Source organism: Camelus dromedarius, chromosome 4 (assembly GCF_036321535.1).
Source record: "Camelus dromedarius isolate mCamDro1 chromosome 4, mCamDro1.pat, whole genome shotgun sequence".
NCBI classification, from domain to species: Eukaryota; Metazoa; Chordata; class Mammalia; order Artiodactyla; family Camelidae; genus Camelus; species Camelus dromedarius.
The window spans coordinates 55,377,062-55,403,627 of NC_087439.1; the positions used below are offsets into that span (position 1 = coordinate 55,377,062).

The 26,566-nt window shown below is 36.8% G+C and overlaps 1 non-coding gene across 1 annotated transcript; it reads right to left on the reverse strand.

Moving 5' to 3' along the window:
• Positions 1 to 15,401: 15,401 nt before the first annotated feature.
• Positions 15,402 to 15,508, reverse strand: LOC116153186 (small nucleolar RNA U13). Its single transcript, XR_004136978.1, has one exon. It is a non-coding gene; the product is annotated as a small nucleolar RNA U13 (small nucleolar RNA).
• Between the last annotated feature and the right edge of the window lie 11,058 nt (positions 15,509 to 26,566).

A 26,566-nucleotide genomic window follows, 5' to 3' on the forward strand; every position in this document is an offset into this window, starting at 1 on the left:
AGTATAAGCAGCACATTTTTTTAACTTTCCCTAGTTGTTTCTGTTATTTACTTGAATTTTACCCATTTTTATGGTGTCTGGGCCATTAGCAGGTATGATTGCTTCCTTTTAAAGAAAAATACTAACATTTCATTGTATTTAAATTTCACCATTTAGTTGTTTTTGGCTGTCACCAGGATATGATTTAGATGAGATTTTATTATTTTTGAATACTGTAGACTTGTAATGTAGTTCTTACTTGAAAAGAATAATACTAACCACAAAATTGAAACAATCCTATTAGTTTGCACAGTGGTTCTAGGACTAGTATTTCCTCATATTTCATGACAAAAAAGTTTTCCTTAAATTTTCTGGTCAGTTCTTCCTATTTCTCTGTCAGCAGAGGTTTCTTGATAAAACAAAACAAATAAGTTCCTAAACATTCAAGAGGGGAAAAAAGAATCTAGTTTGAAGAATTAAGTAAGCAAAATAGCCAGCATTACAAAAGTTGCATTGAAACTGACAACTAATGTCTAATCAAAATAGAAGGGAAAACATATGAACTCCTTACACTTAGAACTGGAAAATCAATGATGAAACAGTTTTATTTCACTGGGTATGTCAGTTATCCTAGTTATTTCTTCTTATTTCCAATAGAAAAATGATAGTACAGAATTGGAGATTGAGTCTCTTTCTATTCAGATTAGAATTGCAGGATAATTTGTCCACACTCACTTAGAAGATAGTGTGAACAACTGGAAACACTGAACATGGAAGGAAACAATAGTTGAATCATTATATTACTTTGTTTAGCTTTTTTGTATAATGAATGTTTACCTCAGATAATCATATATTTCATGACCTTCTGCAATCACAGAAATCCATCTTTACTTTCTTTTTTAAATTAATTAATTAATTAATTTTTATTTTTATTGAAGTACAGTCAGTTATAATATGTCAGTTTCTGGTGTACAGGAGTAGTCTCAATGTCTTAGTCATGCATATACATATGTACATTGGTTTTCATATTCTTTTTCATTAAACATTATTACAAGATATTGAATATAGTTCCGTGTGCTATACAGAAGAAATTTTTTTAAACCTGTTTTTATATATAGTGGCTAACATTTGCAAATCTCAAACTCTCAAATTTATCCCTTCCCAACCCCTTTCCCCTGGTAACCATTAGATTGTTTACTATGTCTGCAAGTCTGTTTCTGTTTTGTAAATGAGTTCATTAGTGTCCCCCTTTTTTCTTTTTTAGATTCCATATATGAGTGAGATTATATGGTATTTTTATTTCTCTTTCTGGCTTACTTCACTTCGAATGATGATCTCTATGTCCATCCATGTTGCTGCAAATGGCATTATTTTATTCTTTTTATGGCTGAGTGGTATTCCATTGTATAAATATTCCACCACAACTTCTCTATCCAGTCATCTGTTGATGGACATTTAGATTGCTTCCATGTCTTGGCTATTGTATATAGTGCTGCTGTGAACATTGCAGTGCATGTACCTTTTCGAATTAGAGTTGCCTTTGGATATATGCCCAGGAGTTGGATTGCTGGATCATATGATAAGTCTATTTTTAGTGTTTTGAAGGATCTCCATACTGTTTTCCATAATGGCTGCACCAAGCTACATTCCCACCAATAGTGTAGGAGGGCTCCCTTCTCTCCACACCCTCTCCAGCATTTATTGTTTGTGGAATTTTGAATGATGGCCGTTCTGACTGGTGTGAGGTGATACTTCATTGTAGTTCTGATTTGCTTTTCTCTGATAACTAGGGATATTGAGCATTTTATTGTGCTCCTATTGACAATTTGTATGTCTTCATTGGAGAATTGCTTGTTTAGGTCTTCTGTCCATTTTTGGATTGGGTTGTTTGTTTTTTGTTATTAAGTTGTATGAGCTGTTTACATATTCTGGAGATTAAGTCCTTGTCAGTTTCATCATTTGCAAATATTTTCTCCCATTCCATAAGTTGTCATTTTGTTTTGCTTATGATTTACTTTGCTGTGCAAAAGCTTATAGATTTAATTAGGTCCCAATTGTTTAGTTTTGCTTTTACTTCTAGTGCCTGGGTAGACTGCCCTAGGAGGACATTGCTACAATCTATTTCAGAGAATGTTTTGCCTATGTTGTCCTCTAGGAGGTTTATTGTGTCTTGTCTTGTATTTAAGTCTTTAAGCCCATTTGAGTTTATTTTTGTGTGTGGTGTGAGGGAGTGTTCTAATTTCATTGATTTACATGTGGCTGTCCAGCTTTCCCAGCACCACCTGTTGAAGAGACTGTCTTTTCTCCATTTAATATTTCTTGCCTCCTTTGTTGAAGATTAATTGACCATAGGTCTGTAGGTTTATTTCTGGGGTCTCTATTCTGTTCCATTGATCCATATGTCTGTTTTTATGACAATACCATGCTGTTTTGACTGTTGTAGCTCTGTAGTATTGTCCAAAGTCTGGGAGGGTTATTCCGCCAGCTTTGTTCTTTTTCTTCAATATTGCTTTGGCAATTCTGGGTCTTTTGTGAATCCATATTAATTTTAGGATTATTTGTTTTAGTTCTGTGAAAAATGTCCTGGGTAACTTGAAAGGGGTCACATTAAATCTGTCTGGAAGACCTGTCCAATGATGTTAGAGGGGTGTCAAAGTCTCCTACTATTATTGTATTCCCATCAATTTCTCCCTATATATCTGTCAGTATTTGTTTTATATATTTAGGTGCTCCTATATTGGATGCATTTATGTTAATGAGTGTAATATCCTCATCTTGTATTGCTCCTTTAATCATTATTTAGTGTTCTTCTTTATCTTTCTTTATGGCCTTTTAAAAAAAGAAGTCTATTTTGTCTGAAATCAGTATTGCTACTCCTGCTTTCTTGTTATTTCCATTTGCATGAAATATCATTTCCCATGCTCTCACTTTCAATCTATATGTGTCCTTCACTGTAAAGTGGGTCTCTTGTATCCAGTATATTGTAGGTCCTTGTTTTATTATCCAATCTGCCATTCAGTGTCTTTTGATTGGAGCATTTAATCCATTTACATTTATAGTAATTATTGATAGATGTGTGTTTATTGCCATTTTGAACTTAGTTTTAGAGTTGGTTTGGTATTTTCTCTTTGCTCCTTTCTTTTTCTTTTTCTTTTTTTTTGTGGTTTGTGGTTTGATAATTTTCTTTTGTATTTTCTTGCTTTTGTGTGTGTGTGTGTGTGTGTGTGAGACTCTATTGCATGCTTTTGATTTGTGGCATTACTCTATTTTTCAAGTATGTTAACCCATTACTATATCTGTTTGCTTTAAACTGATAATCATATAAGTTCAAACACATTCTAAAAAGAACAAAAAGAAAAAAAAAAGAGAAGAAAATCTGTATTTTCTTCCTCCCCTCTCCCACCTTTAATGATTTTGATGTCCTCTTCATGTTTAATCTATTGCAACTCATTGTAGTTATTGCATTTCCAATTATGGTTTTCTCCTTTGTCTAGTGTCCTGCTTCTTTTCTATTTAGAGTAGACCTTTCAATATTTGTTGTAGCATATTCTTAGTATTGCTGAATTCTTTTAGTTTTTGCTTATTTGTGAAATTATTTATCTCTCCTTCTATTCTAAAGGATAGCCTTGCTGGATAGAGTATCCTAGGTTGCAGCTTTTTCTCATTCAGGACTTTGAATATATCTTGCCACTCCCTTCTGACCTGCAGTGTTTGTGTTGAGAAATAGCTGAAAGCCTTATAGGGGTTCTCTTGTAACTAACTCTGTTTTTCTCTTGCTGCCTTTAGAATCATTTCTTTATCTTGAACTTTGGCTATCTTATTTATACTATGTCTTGGTGTAGGTCTATTTGGATTCCTCTTGTTGGGGACCCTCTGTGCTTACTGTACTTGGATATCTGATTCCTTCTTTAGGTTTGGGAAGTTTTGAGTCATAATTTCTTCAAATACCTTTTCAATCTCCTTTTCTTTTTCTTCTCCTTCTGGGACCCCTATTATGCATAGATTGGGATGCTTTATATGATCCCATAGGTCCCTTATGTTGCTTTCATTAGTTTTCACTTGCTTTTCTGTCTGTTGTTCTATTGGGTGATTTCTGTTATCTTGTCTTCTAAGTCACTTTCTCATCTGTCTGCACTGTCTAATCTGCTTTTGCCTTTAGCTTGGCTCTTACCTCAGCCATTGAATTTTCTGTTTTTAATTGGCTCCTCTTTATGCTTTCTATTTCCTTTTAAAGTATTCTGCAAATTTATTTATAGTCTCTCTTATTTCCTTCAGTGCTTTTATCATCCCCTTTTTGAAGTCATGATCTAGTAGACTATCGAGGTATATTTCATTGATTGTTCTTTCAGGGGACTTCACTTGTTCTTTTAATTGGGTGTGGTTCCTCTGCTTCTTCATTTTACTTGTATCTCTCTGGCACTATGGATTATGGAGTTAGTCACTGTGGTCTTGAAGGAATTTTTTTTTTTTTTTTAAGAGGATGGGTCCCTGTTTAGACTGTGCACCTCTACTAATTTTGTCACAAGATCTGTTTTTAGTGTGGATGGTTGCCACGTCTTTCTTCTGTGTGTGTTGGCTGTTATCCCTTTGATTGGGGGTGTGGCCAGTGTTGTGATCAGAGCCTGTCCTAGTTGTTGAGGGGGGCCTCCTTTTTGTATTGTGCTAGTCACAGCCCTGACAGGGGCTGGGTCTGTTCCCCTTTTGTTGGAGTGGAGGATTCCAGACCCATTTCTTAGCTGCTATGCATGGTAGGCGAGGTTGAAGCACTTCAAGTACTCCTTGTTGATGCTGCCTTTGTGCCTGCTTTAGCCATGGGAATGTCAGTGCCCTACTCTGGTGTCCTGCATGTTCTCTGTCCTCAGAACTACCACCGTCCTCTCCATTGGAGAGGGGGCATCTGAGCGAAAGAGCGGTATTCCTACTTTGCCACTCCCTCCCCGTGGGACAGGCCCTGCACTAATTTCCTTTTGCTTGTTTTTTTCTTTTTCTCCTACCAGACTGTGTTAGGAATCTTGTCTTTTAAAGAAGGTGATGTTCTGTCAAAGTTCAGCAGGCATTCTGAGTGAATGAGTAAGCCCATGGATGTCTCTCTTGGTGTATTCATGAGAGAGGGTGAGCTAAGAGCATCCTTCTACTCAGCCATCTTGGCTGCTTCCTCATCTTTACTTTCTTTAAGCAGTTTAAACCTTTCTTATACCATTGAAAATCTTAATCCATGTATTTAAGACCATCTATGAATAATAATCTAATTAAAGAGGAAAATAAGCAGTTAATAAAGGTCAGTGAAACAATTAACTATTCAATTTTGCTACTGAAGAAGTAATACAATTGTTGTAGAATATGTAGCAAATCATAATAAGATTAATTATTATCAAACAGCTACGGGAAAAATACACTTAGTCTCTGATATATCAAGAGTACATCAGTATGTTGATCAGAATAAATCAATCAAAATGAAATATTAAGTTTAGAGAAAAATTCAAATATAGACATTATTAGACTGTTTGTTTAGAATGACATAGGATTTCATCATGAAATCCCCTTTATCTATGGAGTGAAATGATATTGTAACCTTCTGTTCCAAGCAACAAGCTAAATTAATGGAAAGTATCTGCACTCTATACTAAGACCAGACATTTCACTAGGTGCAGTAGTTTCTACTGCCTTACTTTATCTTACTTACATATATCCATAATTTACATGGAATGCACTTTGAAATACAATCTGCAAAGAATGAGCTTCTCAGATGACTCTCTTGTCTCCCTGTGAAAAATGTAATCATCCATAGCAGAACCACTTCTATCTACAAATCAGTCATTAGAGCTGGAAGGTCTTAAGCCAAGGGCAAGTAGTTTTTTTAAATATCAACCTTCTGAGTCATCGTCACTTTTGATTAATATGATATGTGCACATGGAAAAAAAACCTGAGGGCATATTTAGATAGACAGTGACCTAAACCCTATTATGGTTTGCCTTTCCTGTATAAAACCAGAGATTGACTTAGAGGCATGCAACTGATGGATCTGCAGGCCTGGGTTATATCAGAAGATCTCCAATAATGAGAAATTCTTCAGCAGAGGGTCATAAATCCTTCACAATCTTTCAAACCTGGGTACAAGTTATCTAAACTTTTGTGCAGCTGTTGAATTTTTCAGGTTTCAGACAACAAAAGGTACATGAAATTTCAGCTTAAAAAAAAATGACCTCAATGAGTGCCCCTCCCCTAAGTTTTGCTATTGTGAGGAATTGCTAAAAACAGAGAAACAGTAGTTAATAAATTGAATTTTAGAATGTAACTGTTAATGCTAACTTGAAAAAATATTGAGATGATATTAAGGCTGTGTGTGAGAGAGAAAGAGACAGACAGAAAGACAGAGAGAGAGAGAGAGAGAGGTGGTAGGAGGAGGGAGAGTTGAGATCAAATGTTGGGATATTGCACAAAGTCTCAACAAGCACATCAATGCCCCACCCCCACCCTTGCCCTACTCCCCCTCCTGCCCAGATGCACTGTACTATACAGTGTCTTGATAGGCCTTGTACCTTTTGCCTGCGGTCTGATTTTGCTATCACTTATTCTTTATACTTTTACTTGTTCCTTAAGTCACTCTTCTGTGTCCTCTATCTTCTGTTTTCTCATTTTATTAGTTGTCATTTACTAGTTGTCCCCATGTTTAACATTTACTCTGTAGCCTCTTAAATGTGTCAGAGTAAAGCACTAAATAAATCTAGCAAACAGCCCTTTGGTCCATGCAAAAAATAATACTGAAAGATTCTGGATTATAATTTTCTCTCTAAAACTGAACTATCTAAATTCTAGGCATGTAAAGTATCACACAGACATGTAATTGTTATTCACGTGATATATTCCTTGCACTTTGTATTTAACAAGGGATTATTGCCATTGATTTTTTTCCCTCCCCCCAATTGTCAGTGATTTTATTTGTTGTAGACAAAATTCTTTGCTCACTAATTTTATAATACAGGATTAGAGTGCACTTATTATTTGCTAGAATTTTTAAAGAAAAACTCAAATTATGACTTCATGTCATGCTTTATACTGGCCTCTTGGACACTAAATAAAAAAGGATATAGAAAACATTGTCAGAGCACTCATTCAAGAGAAAGTATTTCAGTGGTTTTACCATAGAACACTTGAAATTTGTTTTTTTGCTGTCCCATATCTATACTACAAATACCTGGCCATTTTTTTTTTTTATTGAAGTAGTCAGTTTACAACGTTGTGTCAATTTCTGGTATACAGCATAATGTTTCAGTCATACATACACATACACAGTTCGTTTTCATATTCTTTTTCATTATAGTTTACTACAAGATATTGAATATAGTTCCCTGTGCAATACAGAAGAAACTCGTGTTTATCTATTTTATATACAGTAGTTAGTATCTTCAAATCTTGAACTCACAATTTATCCCTTCCCACCCGCTTCCCGCACTGAACCTTCACGTGTACCAAATTAGATTTTCAATGCTTACCTTTTCCTGGATCCTTAGATTCATATGTTTAATTCGTATATTCAACTGCCTGCTTGACACCTCTGCCTGGTTATTTAGGAAGATAAACTGAGCAGGACAAAACCAAACCCTTTTGATTCCCCTCCCCACTCAGTCCATCCACCAGTCCTGCTCTTCTCCCAGGCCTCCCTATGTCAGTAAATGGCACCACCAACCACCTTGCATAAGCCAAAAATCTAGGAGTTATCTTAGATTCTTCTGACCTCTTCCTTCACATCCATTCTTTAACAAGACCTGCCTATTTTACCTCCAGAGTATATCCTTAGTCAATCTTATTCTCTCTGCTTGTGCTACCATCCCCCCCCCCACTCCAGACTACTACCGTCTTCTGCCTAGGCTACTGCAGTAAGCTTCTAACTGGTCTCCCCTCTTCCACTCTGGACCCCTTACTATCCACTCCTCACAATACCCGGAGTGATATTTTTTGAAAACAAAAAACTCTACCACATCCCTACTCTGTTGAAAATCCTCCAGCCGCTCCTCATTGCTAGAATAAAACCCTACCACCTTACCCTAGCTTACATATTCTGGAGACTGCCTAACTTCACCAACGATAACTCACGCCATTTTACCCCTTGCCCACTACTTTTTAATTAAGTGGGTTTTTCTGTTTCTTTTTTACATGCTAGTCCTGGTCCTTCCTTAGGCTCTTTGCACTAGCTAAACAGTACTCCACTTGCGCTGACCATCTCCCTGATCTCTAAGCAGCATTGATGCTTATCATTCAGCATTTAGCTTATACATCATCTCCTCCAAAAAGCTCTGCCTGAACAGTGTGAAATTGCCACCCAATCACTAATTGTATTAGCAATTGCCACAACAATTCTGTGTAGCAATCCACCCCAAATTTCAATGACTTACAAAAACAATCATTCATTTTTCTTGCTCACAGTTCAGTGGGTTAACTGGGACAGCTCTACTTCAGGCTAAAGGTTGGCTGGACTTGGCTCCAGGCTTCTGGTCAGATTCAAGTGTGCTTCACATGACACATTCTCCTACCCAATGGTTACCTGAGGCATGCTCTTCTTATGGTGATCACAGGAGTTCAAGAGGCAAACCAAACTGTAAAAACACATTTAAGTTTCTTCTCCTGTCACATCTGCTAGCGTTCTGTCGGCCAAAGCAAGTCATAAGACAAAGTACAACATTAACAGAGCAAGAGATATATTTACCCAGATTCATAGTCAGTAATAATGACAGAAGCATTCTCAGGAACACTCAGCAGCCTCTACTTCATGTTTCCTTGGCTCGGATGGTGTCATTTACTCATATCTAAGCCAACTACTGGCAAAGCAACAGAGTTACCTTTAGACAAATCAACACTCATTCAGGAGGTGATGAAGCTTTTCCTGCAGCACATGGTCACTTGGAGAATGACAAAAAAAATTTCAAGATTCCATTAGAAAGGAAAAGTGGATAAAAGGCTGTTGGTAAATCAATTGTAAATTAACAACAACAAATATAAGTTAACACTAGAACCTTAATGAATAGTAGTTATAGTTGATACAATTGTGCTCACATTGATGGAATTTATATATAGCTATACATTATTATTTAAAAATTATTATATATTGTATTATTAAAATATTATATATATATTATTTTTAATGGAGATATTGGAGATTGGACCTAGGACCCTGTGCATGCTAAGCATGCACTCTACCACTTGAGCTATACCCTCCCCACTATATATATAAACTTTTTATTCCAGAGTAAGGATTGGCCACTCTCACCCAATTTTACTATGATGCTCCTGAAGTTCTGAGTTACTAGCTAGAAAGCTGAACTGTGTCAGTCCTATATGACTATTATGGTCCAAATTTTGGTTCCCAGAACAGATATAAAGTAAGCAACCTCTGCTCAGAAGGGATTTTTAACAAGGATTAGTTCAGTCTGGATATAATCACTTTATATTTTGTTAGAGAATGATGATCTCCAAGTTTGTCTTTTTTTTTTTTTTTTTTTTTTAAGCACTAAGGCCTTCTTAGGAGAAAATCTATATAGTAGACCTCTTGGTTTCTAATACTGCTTCTCCTGCTAACAGCTAGAATGGAGAAGTTTCCTTTTTGCCAAATTGCACATACTGGTAGAATTGATTCTCAAGGAGAGCTTGTAACTTCACCCGTTTCATACATGATCAGTCAAGGTTATACCTTTTTGGCCTACTTCCCCAGGTGAAACTTCTATTTCATGCTTCAGAGATTAACTAGTGTGTAGTGGTTCCTGGCCTCTCTGACCTATCTGATAAGATTGTGCCTTATTTCTGCTGTCTATGGTCCTAATGACTTTGTAACAGATATAGCTGGTTAATAATCATAGACAACAAGATCACAAATTCAGTCTTCCCAGGTTAACAAAAGATGGCAGAGCCCTTCACATGTAAAAAGCCTCATAATATTCATTCATTCATTCATCAAAGAATTAAGGAGCACTTAGAATGATTCACTTTTCATTGATTTATCTATTGGCCATAACTAACAAGCTAAGTCAAGTATAAGTCAGGTCAAACTGAGATAATATTTGAAAATGTGAGGTTAAAGTACTAATTAGTGGGATGTGTATTTAGCAGTGACCTTGAAGGAGGAAATTTTCTTGCTAAATTTCAGGGTTCCTGAAGGATATTCTTACAAGTAGTTTCAACTACTTCCCTTCTCAAAAGGGATAAATTCAAACTTGGGAAGTTATTGTAATTTCTTTGGTTAGTGTCTGATTTTTAAATCATGATAATTTGCAGAGATGCTATGGATTTAATGATTTTTTTTTTTTTGAGAGAGAAAATTTGCCTCTGGTCAGTTTCTGTCACAGTTAATCAGCATGTTTTGTACCATTTTCTAACATTTAAACATAGTTTCCTGCTAGTATACAGGACATAAAACATTGTTAGTAAGTATACAGGCACCAGTGGATGGCAGAACTTATAAGTAGAGCCCATTACTTAAAGATAATTATGGTAAGCTTTACGAATTCTACTGCCAGTATCAGTTTTTCAAAAATTCCAGGCCATGTGTTCAGCACTACCCACTTAAAGCCAGTTTATCTGTTTAGAATCTTATCTATTTAAAGCAAAACTGGGTTCTAGTCTCAATATATTTCTGCAATATATTATCTATGTGACATTGGTGAACTTCAGTCTTCACATCAGTCAAATAGGGATGAGTTCAGTTGCTCTTCCTACACCACACACTTATTGAGATGATAGAGTGAAATAGAAATGTGTTAAATTTCCTTGAAAACTCAAATGTGATAAACAAATTTAAGTTTTTAAAAATTATGATATTTACAGTAAATATGCCCTAAGGGTTTTAATGCCCTGATGTTGAAACGTGGAATAGTTATCACTTTTATTTTCCTGTCTCAGAATCTCCCCACTTCCCCTTTTCAGTCATTTCCAGTTTAATGCAGTTTCATTTCAGTCAACTTGACATACTGTCTATGAGCGTCCATTTCAAAGCCCCTTTCCCAGGATTCGGGCAGAGCTCCCACACAGCTGCAGAGTCCCACTGACCAAAGAAAGGCTCATGTCTGAACTCATCCCCCTCTCCCCTCCCAGCTCACTCTGTCCACACAGCTGCAGAAGCTGCAGGTGTGTGTGTGTGTTAATGTCTTTTCCTGGGAAAGATCATAATTTGGCGATGGCGTTTGTGATCCCCTCTTCTGTTGGTCACTGTTGTTTCTCCACCTAATGCCAGGTGCCTGTTGGCTCCCTCAGTGCCCCTGGCAGGTAAATGCTGGCTCTCTCATCATCCTACTTGCTAGTTCTTTTGGGGAATCTGCACCACTGGCTTCCTCTTAGCTAGTTCTCCAATATGGATGATTCTTTCCAGCTGCAGCCACTCTTTGTCCTCTTGGTGGTAAGTCTTGTAACTGGAGTCTTCCTAGTTCAAGGGCAGTCCTTATAGTATACTGACAGATGGCTTAAGCCCCACTTGCCTTCAGTCGTGTTTTTGTTTTTGTTTTTGTTTTTGTTTTTGTTTTTGTTTTTGTTTTTAACTCAGGGAGTACTTAGGCATCCCTGTAGGCTAAGCAGTGGGGTTTCAGACAACCTTTGCAGACTACCCTGGGCATTCCAGCTCTCAGCTACACATCTAGACTTTTCCTCCATATTCTGACAGAATGAGGTCCATCTGCAGGTTGTGACTGAAGTTTAGGGGTAGGGGGAAAAGAAAAACCCACACCCCAAAAGAAAAACCCAGGGCCAGGCTGGGTAAGTGATCTTTGAGAACTCATAAACTCTATGCAGATGGCAGAGTTGGAAGAGGGGCAATGTTTTGCCTTTGGAATGTTACTACTTTGAAAACTTTATTAATATATAATTTTACTTATGCTGCTTTTCTTTGACTTTAGAGGGTGAATCATCTATTTCTCTTTGTTCTCAGCTCTGAACTGTTTCCAGTGTAGTCTCTACCTCAGGTGGAAAGCTCTAGGGAAGCAGAAATGTTCCTTACACCTAACTTAAGGTTACACTTTTGTGAATATTTAATATCTCATGCTTCATAATATTTGCTTCATGCCTGATTAAAGGTCCTGGTCCATCAGACTATCAGCTGTTTACTTACCTGTTTCACCTGCTTGATTGGAACTTCTTGAGTGCAGAGACTGCTCAGAGGCTGGTACATAGTAGGTGCACAGTAATGTTTGTTGCATGAATGCATAAAATAGATGAAAGTGAATGAAAGAAACTCCAGAAATGACAGGGTAGTACCTTCCATGTACGTCCATGAGCAACTTTCTAGATAGCAAATACTATTACTATTCCTGGTAGATGTTTGCTGTTCTTTTTCATCAGTGATGGTTTTATAAGTTCATATCAGTATACATCCAGTTTTCATATACTGAGTACAAGGCCCATGAGTATATAGAAAATAGTTTTCTTTTCTATACAGAAAATGTTTAACCTTACTTTTCCCAGAAGCCAATGGTAGAATGAATGCAACATAAAGTAAACAATGCACTAAGCTTACTTACATGCCTGAAGTAGTATAAAAATAGCGAATCTTGAGGGGGTTTCCAGGTGCTAAGATCCTTTTGTGTTTGAAGGGAGAACGTTTAGAAATCCCCTCCCCTGATGCTGCCGCAGAGCTGTGTCCTGTTAAATAATTTCAGCTGTAACCTTTTAGTAAGTCTCATTTTTATAATTTCACCCTTTGAAGGAATAGTTTATTTTGCCCATCTCCTTTTTAATTTTGTGTATATTTATCTTTTTGTATTTTAGAACTAATATTAACTTAAAAATTGAGCTTAAGAGAAACTGCAGTAAGTTGTTCAATTATACTTGACATTTCAGTACCATGGAAGTGTACACTTTCTCATGGAATTCACAGCATGTCCTCACCTTACTAGCTTAGCTGTTCAGTTCGTGTCAATAAATTCGTCAGCTGTGTGTGCTCCTCAGCAGATGCAAAGTTCAGTTATTTGCGTGGTTCACAGTGAAATCTAATTTGAGAAATCCCTGAATTCATATCCATGTTCTCTGTTATGTAAAGTTTTCTCTACTATTTCCCTTATTATGAAAAGTTTTCACTAGCTTTGCTTTTGGAATGTCATAGCACACTATTTTTTTTTTTTTTTAAATTTTGCTTTCAAATCTAGAATTTTTTTTCCCCACCCAACACACAGCTAATGTGGGTCAGGTAGAAAGCAGAGTGTCTTTCTTAAAGGGCCCACAACTGAGAAAGACAGAGGCTGACTACTAATATCCGTAATTCATGATGAGCCAGCCCAGTGACAGAGGAGCAGAGAAGGTGCAGATTCAATGGATATTTGCAGGCAAGACAGGACTGAAAAGGCACAGAGGGCAGGACAGAGCTGGGTACTGAAGATAGAGCAGTTAGTTGGGCCTGCATTGAAAAGGGGTCCAAATGAAGATGAGAAACCAGAATGGTATAGATCATTGCTTCTTAGCTAAGGTCAAGTGCAGAATAGGATAAAAATCATCCAAACATGGAGGATAGAGTTGACGTGGATAGTTCAAAATAATATATTTCACTTAATGTATTCTGTTAGGGTTGACATAACAAAATCCCGTAGACTGGATGGTTTAAACAACAGGAATTCATTTTCTCACAGCTCTGAGTGTCAGCAGGGTTGATTTAAGAGGCCTCTCTCCTTGGCTTGTTGGTCCTTTCCTTACAAAGACACGAGTTAGATTGGATTGGAGTCCTTCCTAACCCATCACTTCTCCAAATGCAGTCACATTCTGAGGTACTGGGGGATTGGGGCTTCAACATAGGAATTTGGGGGAGACACAGTTCAGCCTATAACACTTAGGAAAAATATATTTTAAAGATATATCATCTATGAAGTTAGTGCTTCCCAAATACTGGCATACACATGGCTGGGGCCCATCCCTTACCTGTGAGTTTCTGATTCAGTAGGTTTGGGGAGCTGGCTACGAATCTGCATTTCTAACAAGTTCCCCGGTGATGCTGATGTTGCTGGTCCCAGGTCCACACGGTTGTAGATAATTAGGGAAATAGATTAGGTAACAAGCAGAGGGAAATAATATTGCACCATAAAAATTTAGGATGTCCCATACTGACAGCCTGAAAGAAGGAAATGGAGATCTCATGGAACTGAATTCTGCCAACCACCTGAATGAACTTGTAAATGGATTCATCCCCAGAAACTCTAGAAAGGATGGAAGGCCTTTGCTTTTGCCTGTGAAATTCTAAGCGGAGAATTAGTTAATTCATAATGTACCTTGACTTCTAACCCACAGAAGCTCTGAGATATTATGTGGGTGTTGTTTTATGATGTTAGGTTTGTGGTAATTCGTTTTGATGGCAATAGAAAACTAATACAGAAGAGATCATAGTTATTCCATAAAAAACATGTGGATAGAACACTCTCACAAAGTATGTGGTTGTTCTACACACGTAAGTTGGCTCACATTTTACCAAGTCTTAAAAGGCAAAATAAAGGCCTAGTAAACTGTTTTCCAGATTGTGATCCATGGAGAAAAGATGCATAGTTTATCTCTCTTTTGAGGAGTCACAATGCTCATTTTCATAAAAAGGCTCTGCTTAGTCCTGCAGGGGAAAAAAAAATCCATTCATTCATCTAATTTAATAGGTTTTTTTCCCCCCAAATTTATTTGACCACTGAATCCTTTAAAAATAAAATGTTCATGAGCCTACCACCAAAAACTGGTTAAAAGCATGTAGATTTAGTAGTCCAGGGATTATTGATTTTGGGACTCTTTCATGTTAAACCTGTAGGAAATAATCCCAAATCTCATTTCCTTGGGCTTAAGTCTTGGAATGTCTATTTTAACAAATAACATTTTTTTTCTGCTGAATTTAATAAAATGTAAATTCCTCCCCACCCCCAGCCCCATCATCTAAACTTAGATGTTGCAAATACCTACAGGCCAGGCAGATAGTATAAATGAGTGAAGTGGGCTGACTGTGAGTGAATAGAGAGTCATGCATCTCATGCATACGTATGAGAGGTTTTCAAGAGTAGATATCTCTACCTATGGCTGTGTTGGAAGATCTTGATCTTTATTAGGTATGGTCAAATTGCTCTCCAAAGTACTTGTAGCAGTTTTCACTCCCACCAGAAATATTTAAAAATTCCAAACATTTTATTTCTTTAAATAAAAAAAGTGATATTAAGCAAGGATGAAAAAGTGTCTTACATTGAGTGGTATATCGGGTAGATGTGTGTCTATTTTCTTATTTTATGTGATTTCTTTTTGTATGTTCAAAATATTTTGTAATCATAAAAAGCTAAAAAAAAGATCAAAGAAAGGAGGATAAATATGAACAGAGAGAGTTTTAGGGATGGTGGTAAGCTGGAGAGCATGACCTGTCTAAAGCAGGCAGGTTCTGCTTGGCCCCGGCTAAATGCTGCCATGTAATATGGCATTGTGAGATTTTTTTTTTTAACATCAGACAGATAATGTGCTGAAGTTATAACAAGGCTTGAGGGAGGCACATATCACACAAGCCCATGACACCCAATCATCACGCTCATGAACTAACTACAAAAGGTTCTGATTTGCTGAATTTTTAATAAAAGACTAAAATTCAAAAATTTAAGTGAAAATCTCCAACGTTTAAAACAAGGTATGGGCCACATGGAACAATTTTGTGTCCAGGATTTGGCTCGTGGGCACTGGTTTTGATCTTTGAAGGAGGAGCTCACAGGCCACACTCCCCTCCCTGACCAATATGTGGAGTTTGGGGGAGGTTATTTGTGGCAGAGTCTGTTTTCCCACATGTGGCAAAAGTATGTATGAAGAAGCACGGTTCTGAGTTCTTTACCATCTAGAATAAAAAGCAATATGCAATCTTGTTGTAAATGGTTTTTGAAGCCCAGAACCTACAACTAGGCTTCAGTAACTTCCTATTGTCCACAGAATAAAACTCAAACATAGCCAAACATTTAAGCCCTGTTTTACTTTTAATACTTTGCTTCCTACTATTCCTTTTCTCATACCCTTTGTTCAGACCAAACTGAACTTGTTATTTTCTAGAGAAGGAGCCTAACAGAAATTCAGAGCAGAGGCACTGGAATTGAACTGACCCGGAGTTGAAAGCAGGCTTCATCATTACTGGCTGCATGACCTTAGGCAAGATACCTCATCTCTCCGGTCCTTACTGTCTTTCCTGGAAAATGGAGTCATCGTAGTATTCATGTCGTAGGTTTGTTAAGAAGATGAAATGGAACTGTACATACATAAAAGGCCCAAGAACATACCTGACACACAAAAAGCATTTGATAAATGTTAGCTCTTATTATCATCTGTGGAATTAGGATAATACCATCATCACTGTGAGAGTGGAATTAGATAATATTTGTAAGGTGGTAAATGAAGTGCCAGGCATAAATTGTAGCCACAGTTCCTGTTCTCTGTGCCTTCCCACCTACCTGTACTTATGCTAGTCCCTCTTATTTAAGGTCCTTTCTCAGTCTCTGCGTGTTCACATTCTTCCCATTTTCAAATGTCATTTCAAATGCCACCTCCTCCAGAGAGTGGTCATTCACTCATTCAAAAAAATGTTTATTGAGAACTCTTTTCTCAATCCGTATCATTTTATCCTGGCACTTTCACTTTTATACTTGTAATATATATTGATTTTTTAAAAAATAAAACTGTCAGTTTTTGGAAGGCAGGGTATATTTTTATTCGTCTTTATATCTCTCACCCTGTCTACCACAAGGCTAGACACACAGTAGGCAGTAATTTTCTTTCCAAAAAGGGAATAAGCCTGTATGGAAATTCTCCTTTTCTGACTGGGGGATCTAATTACAGTGGAAGATGTGCTTCCAGTGAAAGACAGGAATTCGAAGTCCTAAGAGGTATTATGCTCATTAGTGCCTCTAACTTTTTAAATTTTTTTGCTGCCTATGTACAAAGATTGACATGTCCACGCAACCTGTATGATTAGGAGGCCGGGAATTTGTCTCATTAGAAGTGATAGGATAATTCACTGTAAACATCTTACTCATTCAAGAAACCACAGAGCTGTCATTTAAAAACATGGCTCCTAAACCAGCAATAGATTAATGTGCTTAAAACCTTCTAAATTATTTAAATTGTTTGCTAAATCCTTGATAAGATGTGACATAATTTATTTTACTGACTAGAAAATTTCTTAGTCCTGAGAAGGTTGCATTGACATCTCTGCCCCTAATTAGTTATGTGAAGCTGAACAAGTTATTTTACCTCCGTAGATCTGATTACTCGTAAGTGTAAGGGACAAACCATTAACCTGACACTGTTGAATCAACTTCCTTGTGCCATCCTAGCTGATGAGGACTGAATCCTGTAATTGGCAGGTCCTTTTATTTCTTCTTCACCTTCCAAAAGATTTTTTTTTTTTTTTTTTTTTAGCTATTTGGAAAAGGGCTAAGGGCAAGGTAAAGGAAGAAAAAGGAAATTTAGATCTGCATCTGATGGATAAAGAATTCTTTTGGGGGCTATTTTGAAGGTGATATGGTATTGGAACAGCTGTGGAGTATCAGGAAGAGGGTAAGAGAACAAGAATTTGAATAAACAAAGCTGTGGATTGTGAGTTTGTGGTGAGACAAGTTGTCAACACCATGTCTTCCTCTTGCCTTGGAGTTTCAGGCCAAAAGGCCGAGAACATGGCTGGGGACTCACATTCTAAAGTAAGGTGCTTGCAACCTACGTGCTACTTGCAGAGGGAGTAGTCCACGCTGGATTTTCTTATTCATCACCTATGTTGCATCCATGTAAGAGGGCGAGGCTGAAGAGGCTGAGAGAGAGGATTTACTGGAGAAAGTTGTCAGTGTCTTGAATTGTTCTCCTTGACCAACCACACCCCCAGCGAAGGTAATGGGGTGCGAGATACTTCCTTTTTACTTTAAACCCAGTAGAAGGTTTGTCTCTGTCCTTTAGGATGTGAAGGACTCCAAAGTTGATATTTGACTCGTGCCTGAAAGGTCAAGGGGTGAGAAGCTGGAGCTGGCCCTTTCTGACCGTAGAGGACTGAAGGCTGTGCTTCCACCAGTGGTGGGGCAAAGGCAAGGTTTCTTGGGGACAGATGTGGAGCCCATGAATATTAATACAGACTTCTTAAAAACTATCCTGCCCAAGATCATTGGACAGTGTGACCCAAAGAAGAGAAGGTGAACACTGGGAATGGAATGGATGGCTGCAGACAGTAGCTGGAGGAGAGGCACTGCTGTGCCCATGGGAGTGTAGACTTGTTTTCTGAGGTCCCTAGTGAAGAGGGTCTGTGAGGTGCCTGCACACATCTCCTCGTTTCCCTCCACGAGAAAAACGATTAGCACTGGATATAAGGCGCCAATCCCAGATCCCGACTGGAGCAGTCCTGTGAATCTTCTGCCCTCTTATCTCTTCTTTGGCTTTATGCTCTGACCCTGGAGGGAGCAACATATGGGAGAGGAAGCAGGGAAGGCTTACTACATTGCTTCCTTCATCCTTTGGGCTTCCAAATCAGGCTCAGATGTGATCTGGGGGAGGGGAGAAGTTCTAAATGGAGTTTTGATTTTTACACTGGCCTGGACAGACTTACTTGATTTTTATGTTAGGCCATATTTTTTAAAATGCCAAAAACTAAGCTTCCACTTATTTAATATGTAATAGTGACTGGAAAAGCTGTGGGACCTGTCTGGAATTCCATCCAGAAGCGGGAAAAATGAGTCCATGAAGCTGGACTAATGGGGAGCGGTAAGAAAAATACGGTTCCTTTCATCTTTGAATGAGTCCAGGTCACTCAGTGAATCAGTTACAATGGTTTATGAGATAAGTAAGTAAAAATGGGATTTAAAAAGTTTACTTTTGATTGTTAACTGAGCTTTTAAAATATGCCACTATTCTGAGACTGATTCACATGGGATTCCAGATTTATTAGAATTAGAATATATTAAGATAAAGGAAATGGATTAGATGATCTTTCATGTATGTCTCTTCAAAGAGTGTCTTTCCATGACTTTTAAAACTAATATGGCAGTTGAAAGTGAATTTAGAGAAGAAACTGCTAAGAGCTAAATACCTAGCTTGGAATTCAAGAGCAGTGTTTTAGTTTACTTTAGAATTGAATTTAATGAGGGAATTAGGTTCCAAAGTTACCACACAAGGCAAAAATCTGGAATACCAGGAATTACTTCTGAAAATCTCTTAAACTGTGAAAAAAGTATACTTGGTAGTTTTTTTAGGAATGAATGACTTCATTTTCCTGAATAGTTCATCACTCTTTTATTCATTTGACAACTCTTATATGTCCTTCGAACTCCAAGTCAGATGCCGTCTTCTCTGGAAAGCCTTGGGCGGCTTCCCTCTGTGTCGTGTTGTAGCTGTATGCTCCCAGCACGTTGTCAACTTCCCTATCATAGCAGTTACCACACTCTCTTGTAACCATCTGTTTATTGTTGTAGAACATGTAAGAACAGAAGAAGAATACTATCTTAGGGTGCTGCAAAGAGCCATGTAAATATTTTCAGTGGCTCAAGGGATGACTTACTTTTAAGAATGATACCCTGCACTCCTGGAAACAGAATACAGCCTGGTTTTGATTGTCCCATGGTCTGGTTTTAGATTATAACTACTTAAGAAAATTGGATTTAGATGGTGAAAAAGACACTAATATACTTAAAAAAAATTGAATGTTGTCAGGTCTACACAGTTAAACGATTGCTTATGATCTGATTTCTTTCTTTTCTTTCTTTTTTTTTTCTGCCAGCTTTCCTTTGCTTTGATGACTTTCTCTTGGCTTGAGATTTGCCATGAGAGATCAGCTAACTACAGTCAATCCAGCTAAAATCTAATGCTCTAATTCTCTAGTAATCATTTGTATGTAATTATTTGACTCACACAAAAATAATTTATAACTTAAATTTATTAAAATAATAATGCAAGAAATCGTCATAAGCCCACCTCCCCACTAATAACCAGCAAATTACCCATAGCGTTGAAGCTACCTGTTCTCCTCACTCTCCTAGTTCTCTTCGACAGCAATAATATTCAGCATTACATTGCTTTTAAAAAAAGAATTACTATATATGAAAGTAAATAATGTACTTAACTTTGCTTATTTTTAGCTGTATTCAATGTTATCATACTATATGTAGCATTTTGTGACTTGCTTTTTAAAAAAAAACTAATATTATGCACATGAAAATCATCCAGTATTGTGTATAGTGTATATTGGTATAGAGTTGAGTGTTTTGTGTATAGTGATTCATTTATTTTCACTGCTAAATAATATTCCACTGTGTGAATATTCTCCAATTTATCTAATCTTCTTTTGATGGACACACTTAAGTTGTTATCGATTTCTTTGCTATGTAAACATTGCTGTTACTGACATTTCTGAACATGTCTCCTGCTGCACATGTGCACAAGTGTCTACAGAGTATGTGTGTATGTTGATGATGTTCAGAACAGGCTACCGCAAATATGGCATGTTGGCATGTTAGATATCTTAAGCCAAAGGAATCTGAGAAATGGTCTGTGCAGAAAGGAACTTACTCTGAAGCATGTGAGAGGTGCCCTCCCTATGCCCAGAACAAAGGTACATCCTTATCTCCAAGATACTGGGAGGAATCTGAATGAATAGGCCTTGCTATTTCCCCCAATTTACTACACTTAGCTCATTCTCTTTTTCTGTCCTATTACATTTTTCTATGGCTCTGCACTCTTCATCAAACCTAGCATAAAAACACTCAGGTTTAGCCACTTCTTTGAGTCTTTGTTTCTTTACAAAGGCTCCTGTGTCACATGAAACTTACGTTAAATAAATTTGTATGCTTTTCTCTTGTTAATCTGTTCTTTGTAAAGGTGTTAGAAGGGTAGAGGAAAAACATACTTTTCCTTCCCTATCTTTTATATCTATACATACATATCTGTATCTGTATATATAAACATACATACAACATATAGGAGTGAAATGACTTGAGTTCTAGTAAATTCATGTGTTCAGGTTTATAGCAAAATGCTAAAATGTTTCCCATCAGATTGTAACAATTTATAGTTCTACCTGCTATTTATGAGTTCCTCTTGCTCTAGTGCTTCTCACTACTTGATACTATCAGCTTTTTAAATTTTTTGCCAATCTAGTGAGCATAATATTAATTTTACCATAATGGAATGTCATTATGGCTTTAATTTGCATTTCCATGATTACTAATGAGGTTGAGAATCTTTTCATATTTTTATTGACCATTTTTCCTCTTCTGTGGAATGCCTGCTTATATTCTTTTCTTACTGATGTAGAAATTCTTTCTGTATTCTTAAATTAATCTTTTGTCATTCAGGCATATCTGGAGATATTGCTGGTTCTGTTCCAGACTACTGCAGTAGCAAATATCACAATACAGAGAGTCATGTGAATTTTTGGATTCCCCAGTACGTATAAAAGTTCAAAGTTATGCTACACTATACTGTAGTCTATTGTGTGCAGTACCATGATGCCTCAAAAAATGTACATGCTTTAATGAAAAATACTGATTAACACCTGAGCCTTCAGTGAGTTATTATCTTTTTGTAATGTAACACCGAAGGTCACTGATCACATATCACCTTAACAAATACAGTGATGAAAAAGTTATGAAATATTGTGAGAATTACCAAAATGTGACACAGAGACACAAAGAGAGCAAATACTGTTGGAAAAATGGTATTGTTAGACTTGCTAAATGTAGGTTGTCACAAATCTTCAATTTGTGAAAAATATGGTATCTGTGAAACACAATAAAGCAAAGCACAGTGGAATGTGGTGTGCATGTGTGTGTAAGCACCTCCTGGTTTGTGGCTTGTCTCTTTACTTTAAAAACATTCTATTTTGATGACAGAAAATTTTACTTTCAGTGTTTTCAAACATATCTTTTAAAAAATGAAGGTTCCTTTTTGTGTGTAAGTAATATTTCCCTGTCTTGAAGTCATGAAGATAATCTACTAGATTTTCTTCTAAAATTCTAGAAATTCTGCCTTTTTATATTTAAATCTTTATCCATCTGTGTTGGATTTTTGTTTTTGGTGTGAGGCAGGGGCTCAATATTTTTTCCCTGAAGGGTAACTGGTTTTTCCAGCTCTGTTTATTGACTGGCTTCTAATTGATCTGCAATGTCATCTCTCTCAAATAACAAGTTTCCTTATTTGAATAAAAATAATCTAATATCATGTATTAATATTTCCTTGATTTTGAGCTCCCAGGAGGCAAGAGTGTATCTCAGATGTCAAGTATCTGTGGTGAAAAAAAAATAATAAAAATTGACCTTTATTAAGATCATTAAATGATGAATGACAGTATTTTTGCTAAAAAGTTTTTTTTTAAACTTGTTTACTAGTGTTTATAAATATTTCCTAAAGGAAATAATAAAAAAGTTTAAGAATGTCACAATATCATTTGCCTGCACATATGGACTTTTAAGTTCTGAATCTTGGGAGAATTTAACTCAATCTATCAGCACAAATCATTGAAACAAATAAAAAAACTTGATATTTTTAGTGTATACACACACACACACACACACACACACACACACACACACACACACACACATTACATCTTTATCCAGTCATCTGTTGATGGACATTTAGGTTGCTTCCATGTCTTGGTTATTGCTGTGAACATTGGGGTGCATGTGTCTTCAGATTAGAGTGCTCTCTGGATATATGCCCAGGAGTGGGATTGCTGGATCATATAGTACCTCAATTTTTAGTTTTTTGAGAGATTTCTATACTGTTTTCCATAATGGCTGCACCAAACTACATTCCCACCAACAGTGTAAGAGAGTTCTTTTTTCTCTACACCCTCTCTAACATTTATTATTTGTAGTCTTTTTGATAATGGCTATTCTGACTAGTGTGAGATAATACCTCATTGTTGTTTTGATTGTTATTTCTCAAATAATTAGTGATGCTGAGCATCTTTTCATGTACCTGTTGGCCATCTGTAAGTCTTCTTTGGAGAAATGTCTATTTAGATCATCTGCCCATTTTTGGATTGGGTTTTTGTTTTTGTTTTTGTTTTTTTTTTTTTGATATTGAGCTATGTGAGCTACTTGTATATTTTGGAAATTTATCCCTGTTGATCACATCGTTTGCAAATACTTTCTTACAAAAAAGCCTGATATTTTTAGATGAAGGATAATTTTAATAAAATTCAAATTGATCACGTGGATATCATAATTCCAAATAAACATTTCTGTACAGCAGATTTCTCCTGGTACCTGACAGGATGAACTGGGGAGTAACTAAAAGCAGCTGCTAAAGTTGGAAACCTTGCACGAAGCTTGTTCATGAGAGCTGTCTCACCTGACTACTCAGCCAGAACATTTGACAAGCTTCAGAAAAGCAGTCAAACTTAATTTTTTTTCTTAGACTGAATTTATTATTATAAAGTATGTTCCAAATTGATGTTTAGAGAAATTCCAAGTTCTGGGGCAACACTGCCCTCTGTAGTGAGCAGAGTAAGATTGTGCTCTTTAATTTTTAAAGTATGTCAACTCTGGGTCAGTTATTTCTCTCCTAAGTCAAGTAGATCTCCTTGCTGAGTGATCAGATGACAGGTTTCATCTTCGGCCCATTTTGATGAGGTGGAATAGATGTCCTAGAAGCTATGTTGTCTCCTTGTCCTCTCTTTTCTCTATCCCTCGGGTCAGGAGCTCTTCTACTACCTCTTTTTTGGGCCCTTTCCCGTTACTTTTTGTTCACCAAGGCTCTCAGAAGGCTCCATTCTCTCCATCTGCCCTCCCAGAGACCAAAAGGAGGCTTAAGACCTCAGACCTGAAGAAATAATACAGGATGCCCACTTAAATTTAAACTTTGGATAAATAACGAATACTGTTTTAGTATGATTATGTCCCCAGTATTGCAAGGAAAATACTTACTAAAACCTTTCATTTTTAAAATCTGAAGTTCCGATTTAACTGGGTGTTCTGTATTTTTATTTGCTAAATCTGCCAACTTTCCCCTACCCTCCAACCAAAATTCCCCGAAAGCATCCATTCAGATCACCTGACTAAAAGCTGTGGGGCAGCATGTGGAACTTTCAGCTCTTCTGGTTGTAGAGTCCCTGTACACCTCTACAAAAGTGGCCGCGTGACATTTGTCCATAAATACGGCAGTAGGAGAGAGGGACTGCTTCCTTTCCATCTTTTCCTGGCTGAACTAACTGAATCACAGTACACTTTCATTCCTTTACATTACTATGCCTGTTTTATTTGTTTATTTATTTTTCTCTTAACAGTTCTATTGAGATATAATTTATGTACCATAATAAAGTTTATCTGTTTAAATTGTACAGTTCGGTGGCTTTCAGTGTATATACAAGTTGTACAGCCATCACTTTGCCTGTTTCAGATTTCTCTTAGAGCCGCTTGATCTGCCTTTGTACTACCCTCCATGTGTGTCCCAGAAGCTCCTGGCCTGTCAGGAACCTTTTGGGGAAGAAAGCTGCAAGTAGAACATGGAGTAGGACACCAGGTCTGCGGAGGGACTGGGTGTGAACTGTGAGCGTGGGAGCCACAGAGCCAGTTCTGCTATCTCTTCCTAAAACTCTGGCTGCTGGTATCTTTCTGGATGGCTCAAAACTCTAAACTTTAGACCGAAAAAATCCATCCTTCAAATTTGCTGCAAGTCTCTACACTCTTTACCAAGTTTTGTTAGAATCAATAAATTAGCTCACTGATTTTTTTTAAGGGGAGGGAGGTAATTAGGTTTTTATTTGTTTGTTTATTTATTTATTTATTTATTTATTTAGGTATTTATTTAGGTATTTATTTATTCTGATGGAAGTACTGGGGAATCCAACCCAGAACCTCGTGTGCACTAAGCGTGCCCTCTACCACTGGGATATACTGTCCCCCTAGAAGCAATAAATTAAATGTAAATGACTTTATTTTGGAGGTGAGCTTGGTTTATATATCACTTGCAATAAAAGAAGTGATAAAATGAAGTAGCATGTAAAGCAGATTAATCTGTGAAGTAAAGCTGGTTAATTGGAATCTATGTCTAATGGTGAAAGCAGAGAACTATGTTTTCAGTGGCTGTGGTGGTATTTTTCTCAGAGTAGGGGAAATAAATTCAGAGAGTATGATATTATCCAACCTTAAATAAATAGCCATAACAGAGATTTTGCAGAGCACAGAATCTTTTGAAAAATATTAAAAAGACAGGAAGAAATTGTTCTTAATAGATTCTCATGAGAGTTATATTTTAACCCATAGAAGCACCCTTCCTTTTTATTTTTCAATCCATTCTAATAAAATTTTTCAATAAAAATCCATTGGGACTACATGATAGGGCCATTTTGATGTTATTATATTCTGACATTATCAGGGGAAGTAGCTTTAAAGTATTTCATTAGATGAATGCCTTTAGATTACAAATAGTTTGAAAGAGTGATACATGGCATTAAAAAAAAAAATCAGAGCAAAGAAATGGAGGTAGAATTACCATGATAATACTTGACTTACAAAAACAAGTGTTCTTATCAGCAAAATAGAGTTCTGATTTCACAATTAAATTTGTAATAATTGGAATTATATTATTAAAAATGATAGCAATATATTTACTTGGCACCAATCAGCCAAATCTTCAGCACTAAAGTTAAGCAGAAAATGGGAATACTTGTCAGGGGATATTTAGATCAAAAAGCTGCCTTTATTTGAGTTAATTATTCAGCTAAAATAAGAGAAGCACAGTCAGTCATCACTAGATAGTCTTGGAGGGATGCGGTCTGCCCTTTGCAGAACTTCCACGAATGTGAATGTGTCAGTCAGATGCTTGATAAGCTCCAGATACACATCTTAACTTCAGAGCCTTATCTAAAATGGCTGCACTTTTTTTTTTGTCATTTGTCTATCAAGTACTCACAATTGAACTTGTGTCAATAGAAGATATTCAAAAGGAAATCATTTGTAAGTGATTTAGCACTCTCAGAACAAGTGGAGTACATTATTTTATTGTCTCTGACTCAAATTTGAGGCTCAAAGCAGTGGTTTTCAAACTTGAAGGTGCTCAAGAATCTTTGGGATGCCTACAGATATGCCTAGGAAACTTCAACATAGTAGATTTGAGTTGCGATTTTAGTGTAACTTTTAACAGATACCCTAGACCATAGATGCCTATGGTCCAAGCGCCATACTTTGAGAAACACTGACTTATGCTTTCAGTTGTTTTCTATATTTGCCATTCTTTCACAAGTCTACTTAAGCCCTACATGGCATAAGACAAACATGACCAGGGTGCAGGGTGTGGGATCACAACACATAGCATTCCATTCCACTCTGTCCTATTCCTTGCAATTCCATTAACTTTAGCAAACATTCATTTGACAGTAGAGTAAGGACAGGGAATATAAAAGGGGTGAGACTACAGACTTGAATTAAAAAATACATTTTGCCATTAAGGAATTTGCAAACCTTGCCATATCTGCATGATAAAGTAGAATAAAGGAAGGGAATTAATTTTGTTCTCTACTGGGTCCCAGGCACTTAGGTGATGCCTGTCACTTCTCACATGCTGAATAAATATTTGTTGAATGTTTAATGAATTACAAAGCAAAGTGAAAGTAAGTGATGTAAATAAGCAAGCAGCAATCTACAAGTGGGTGGA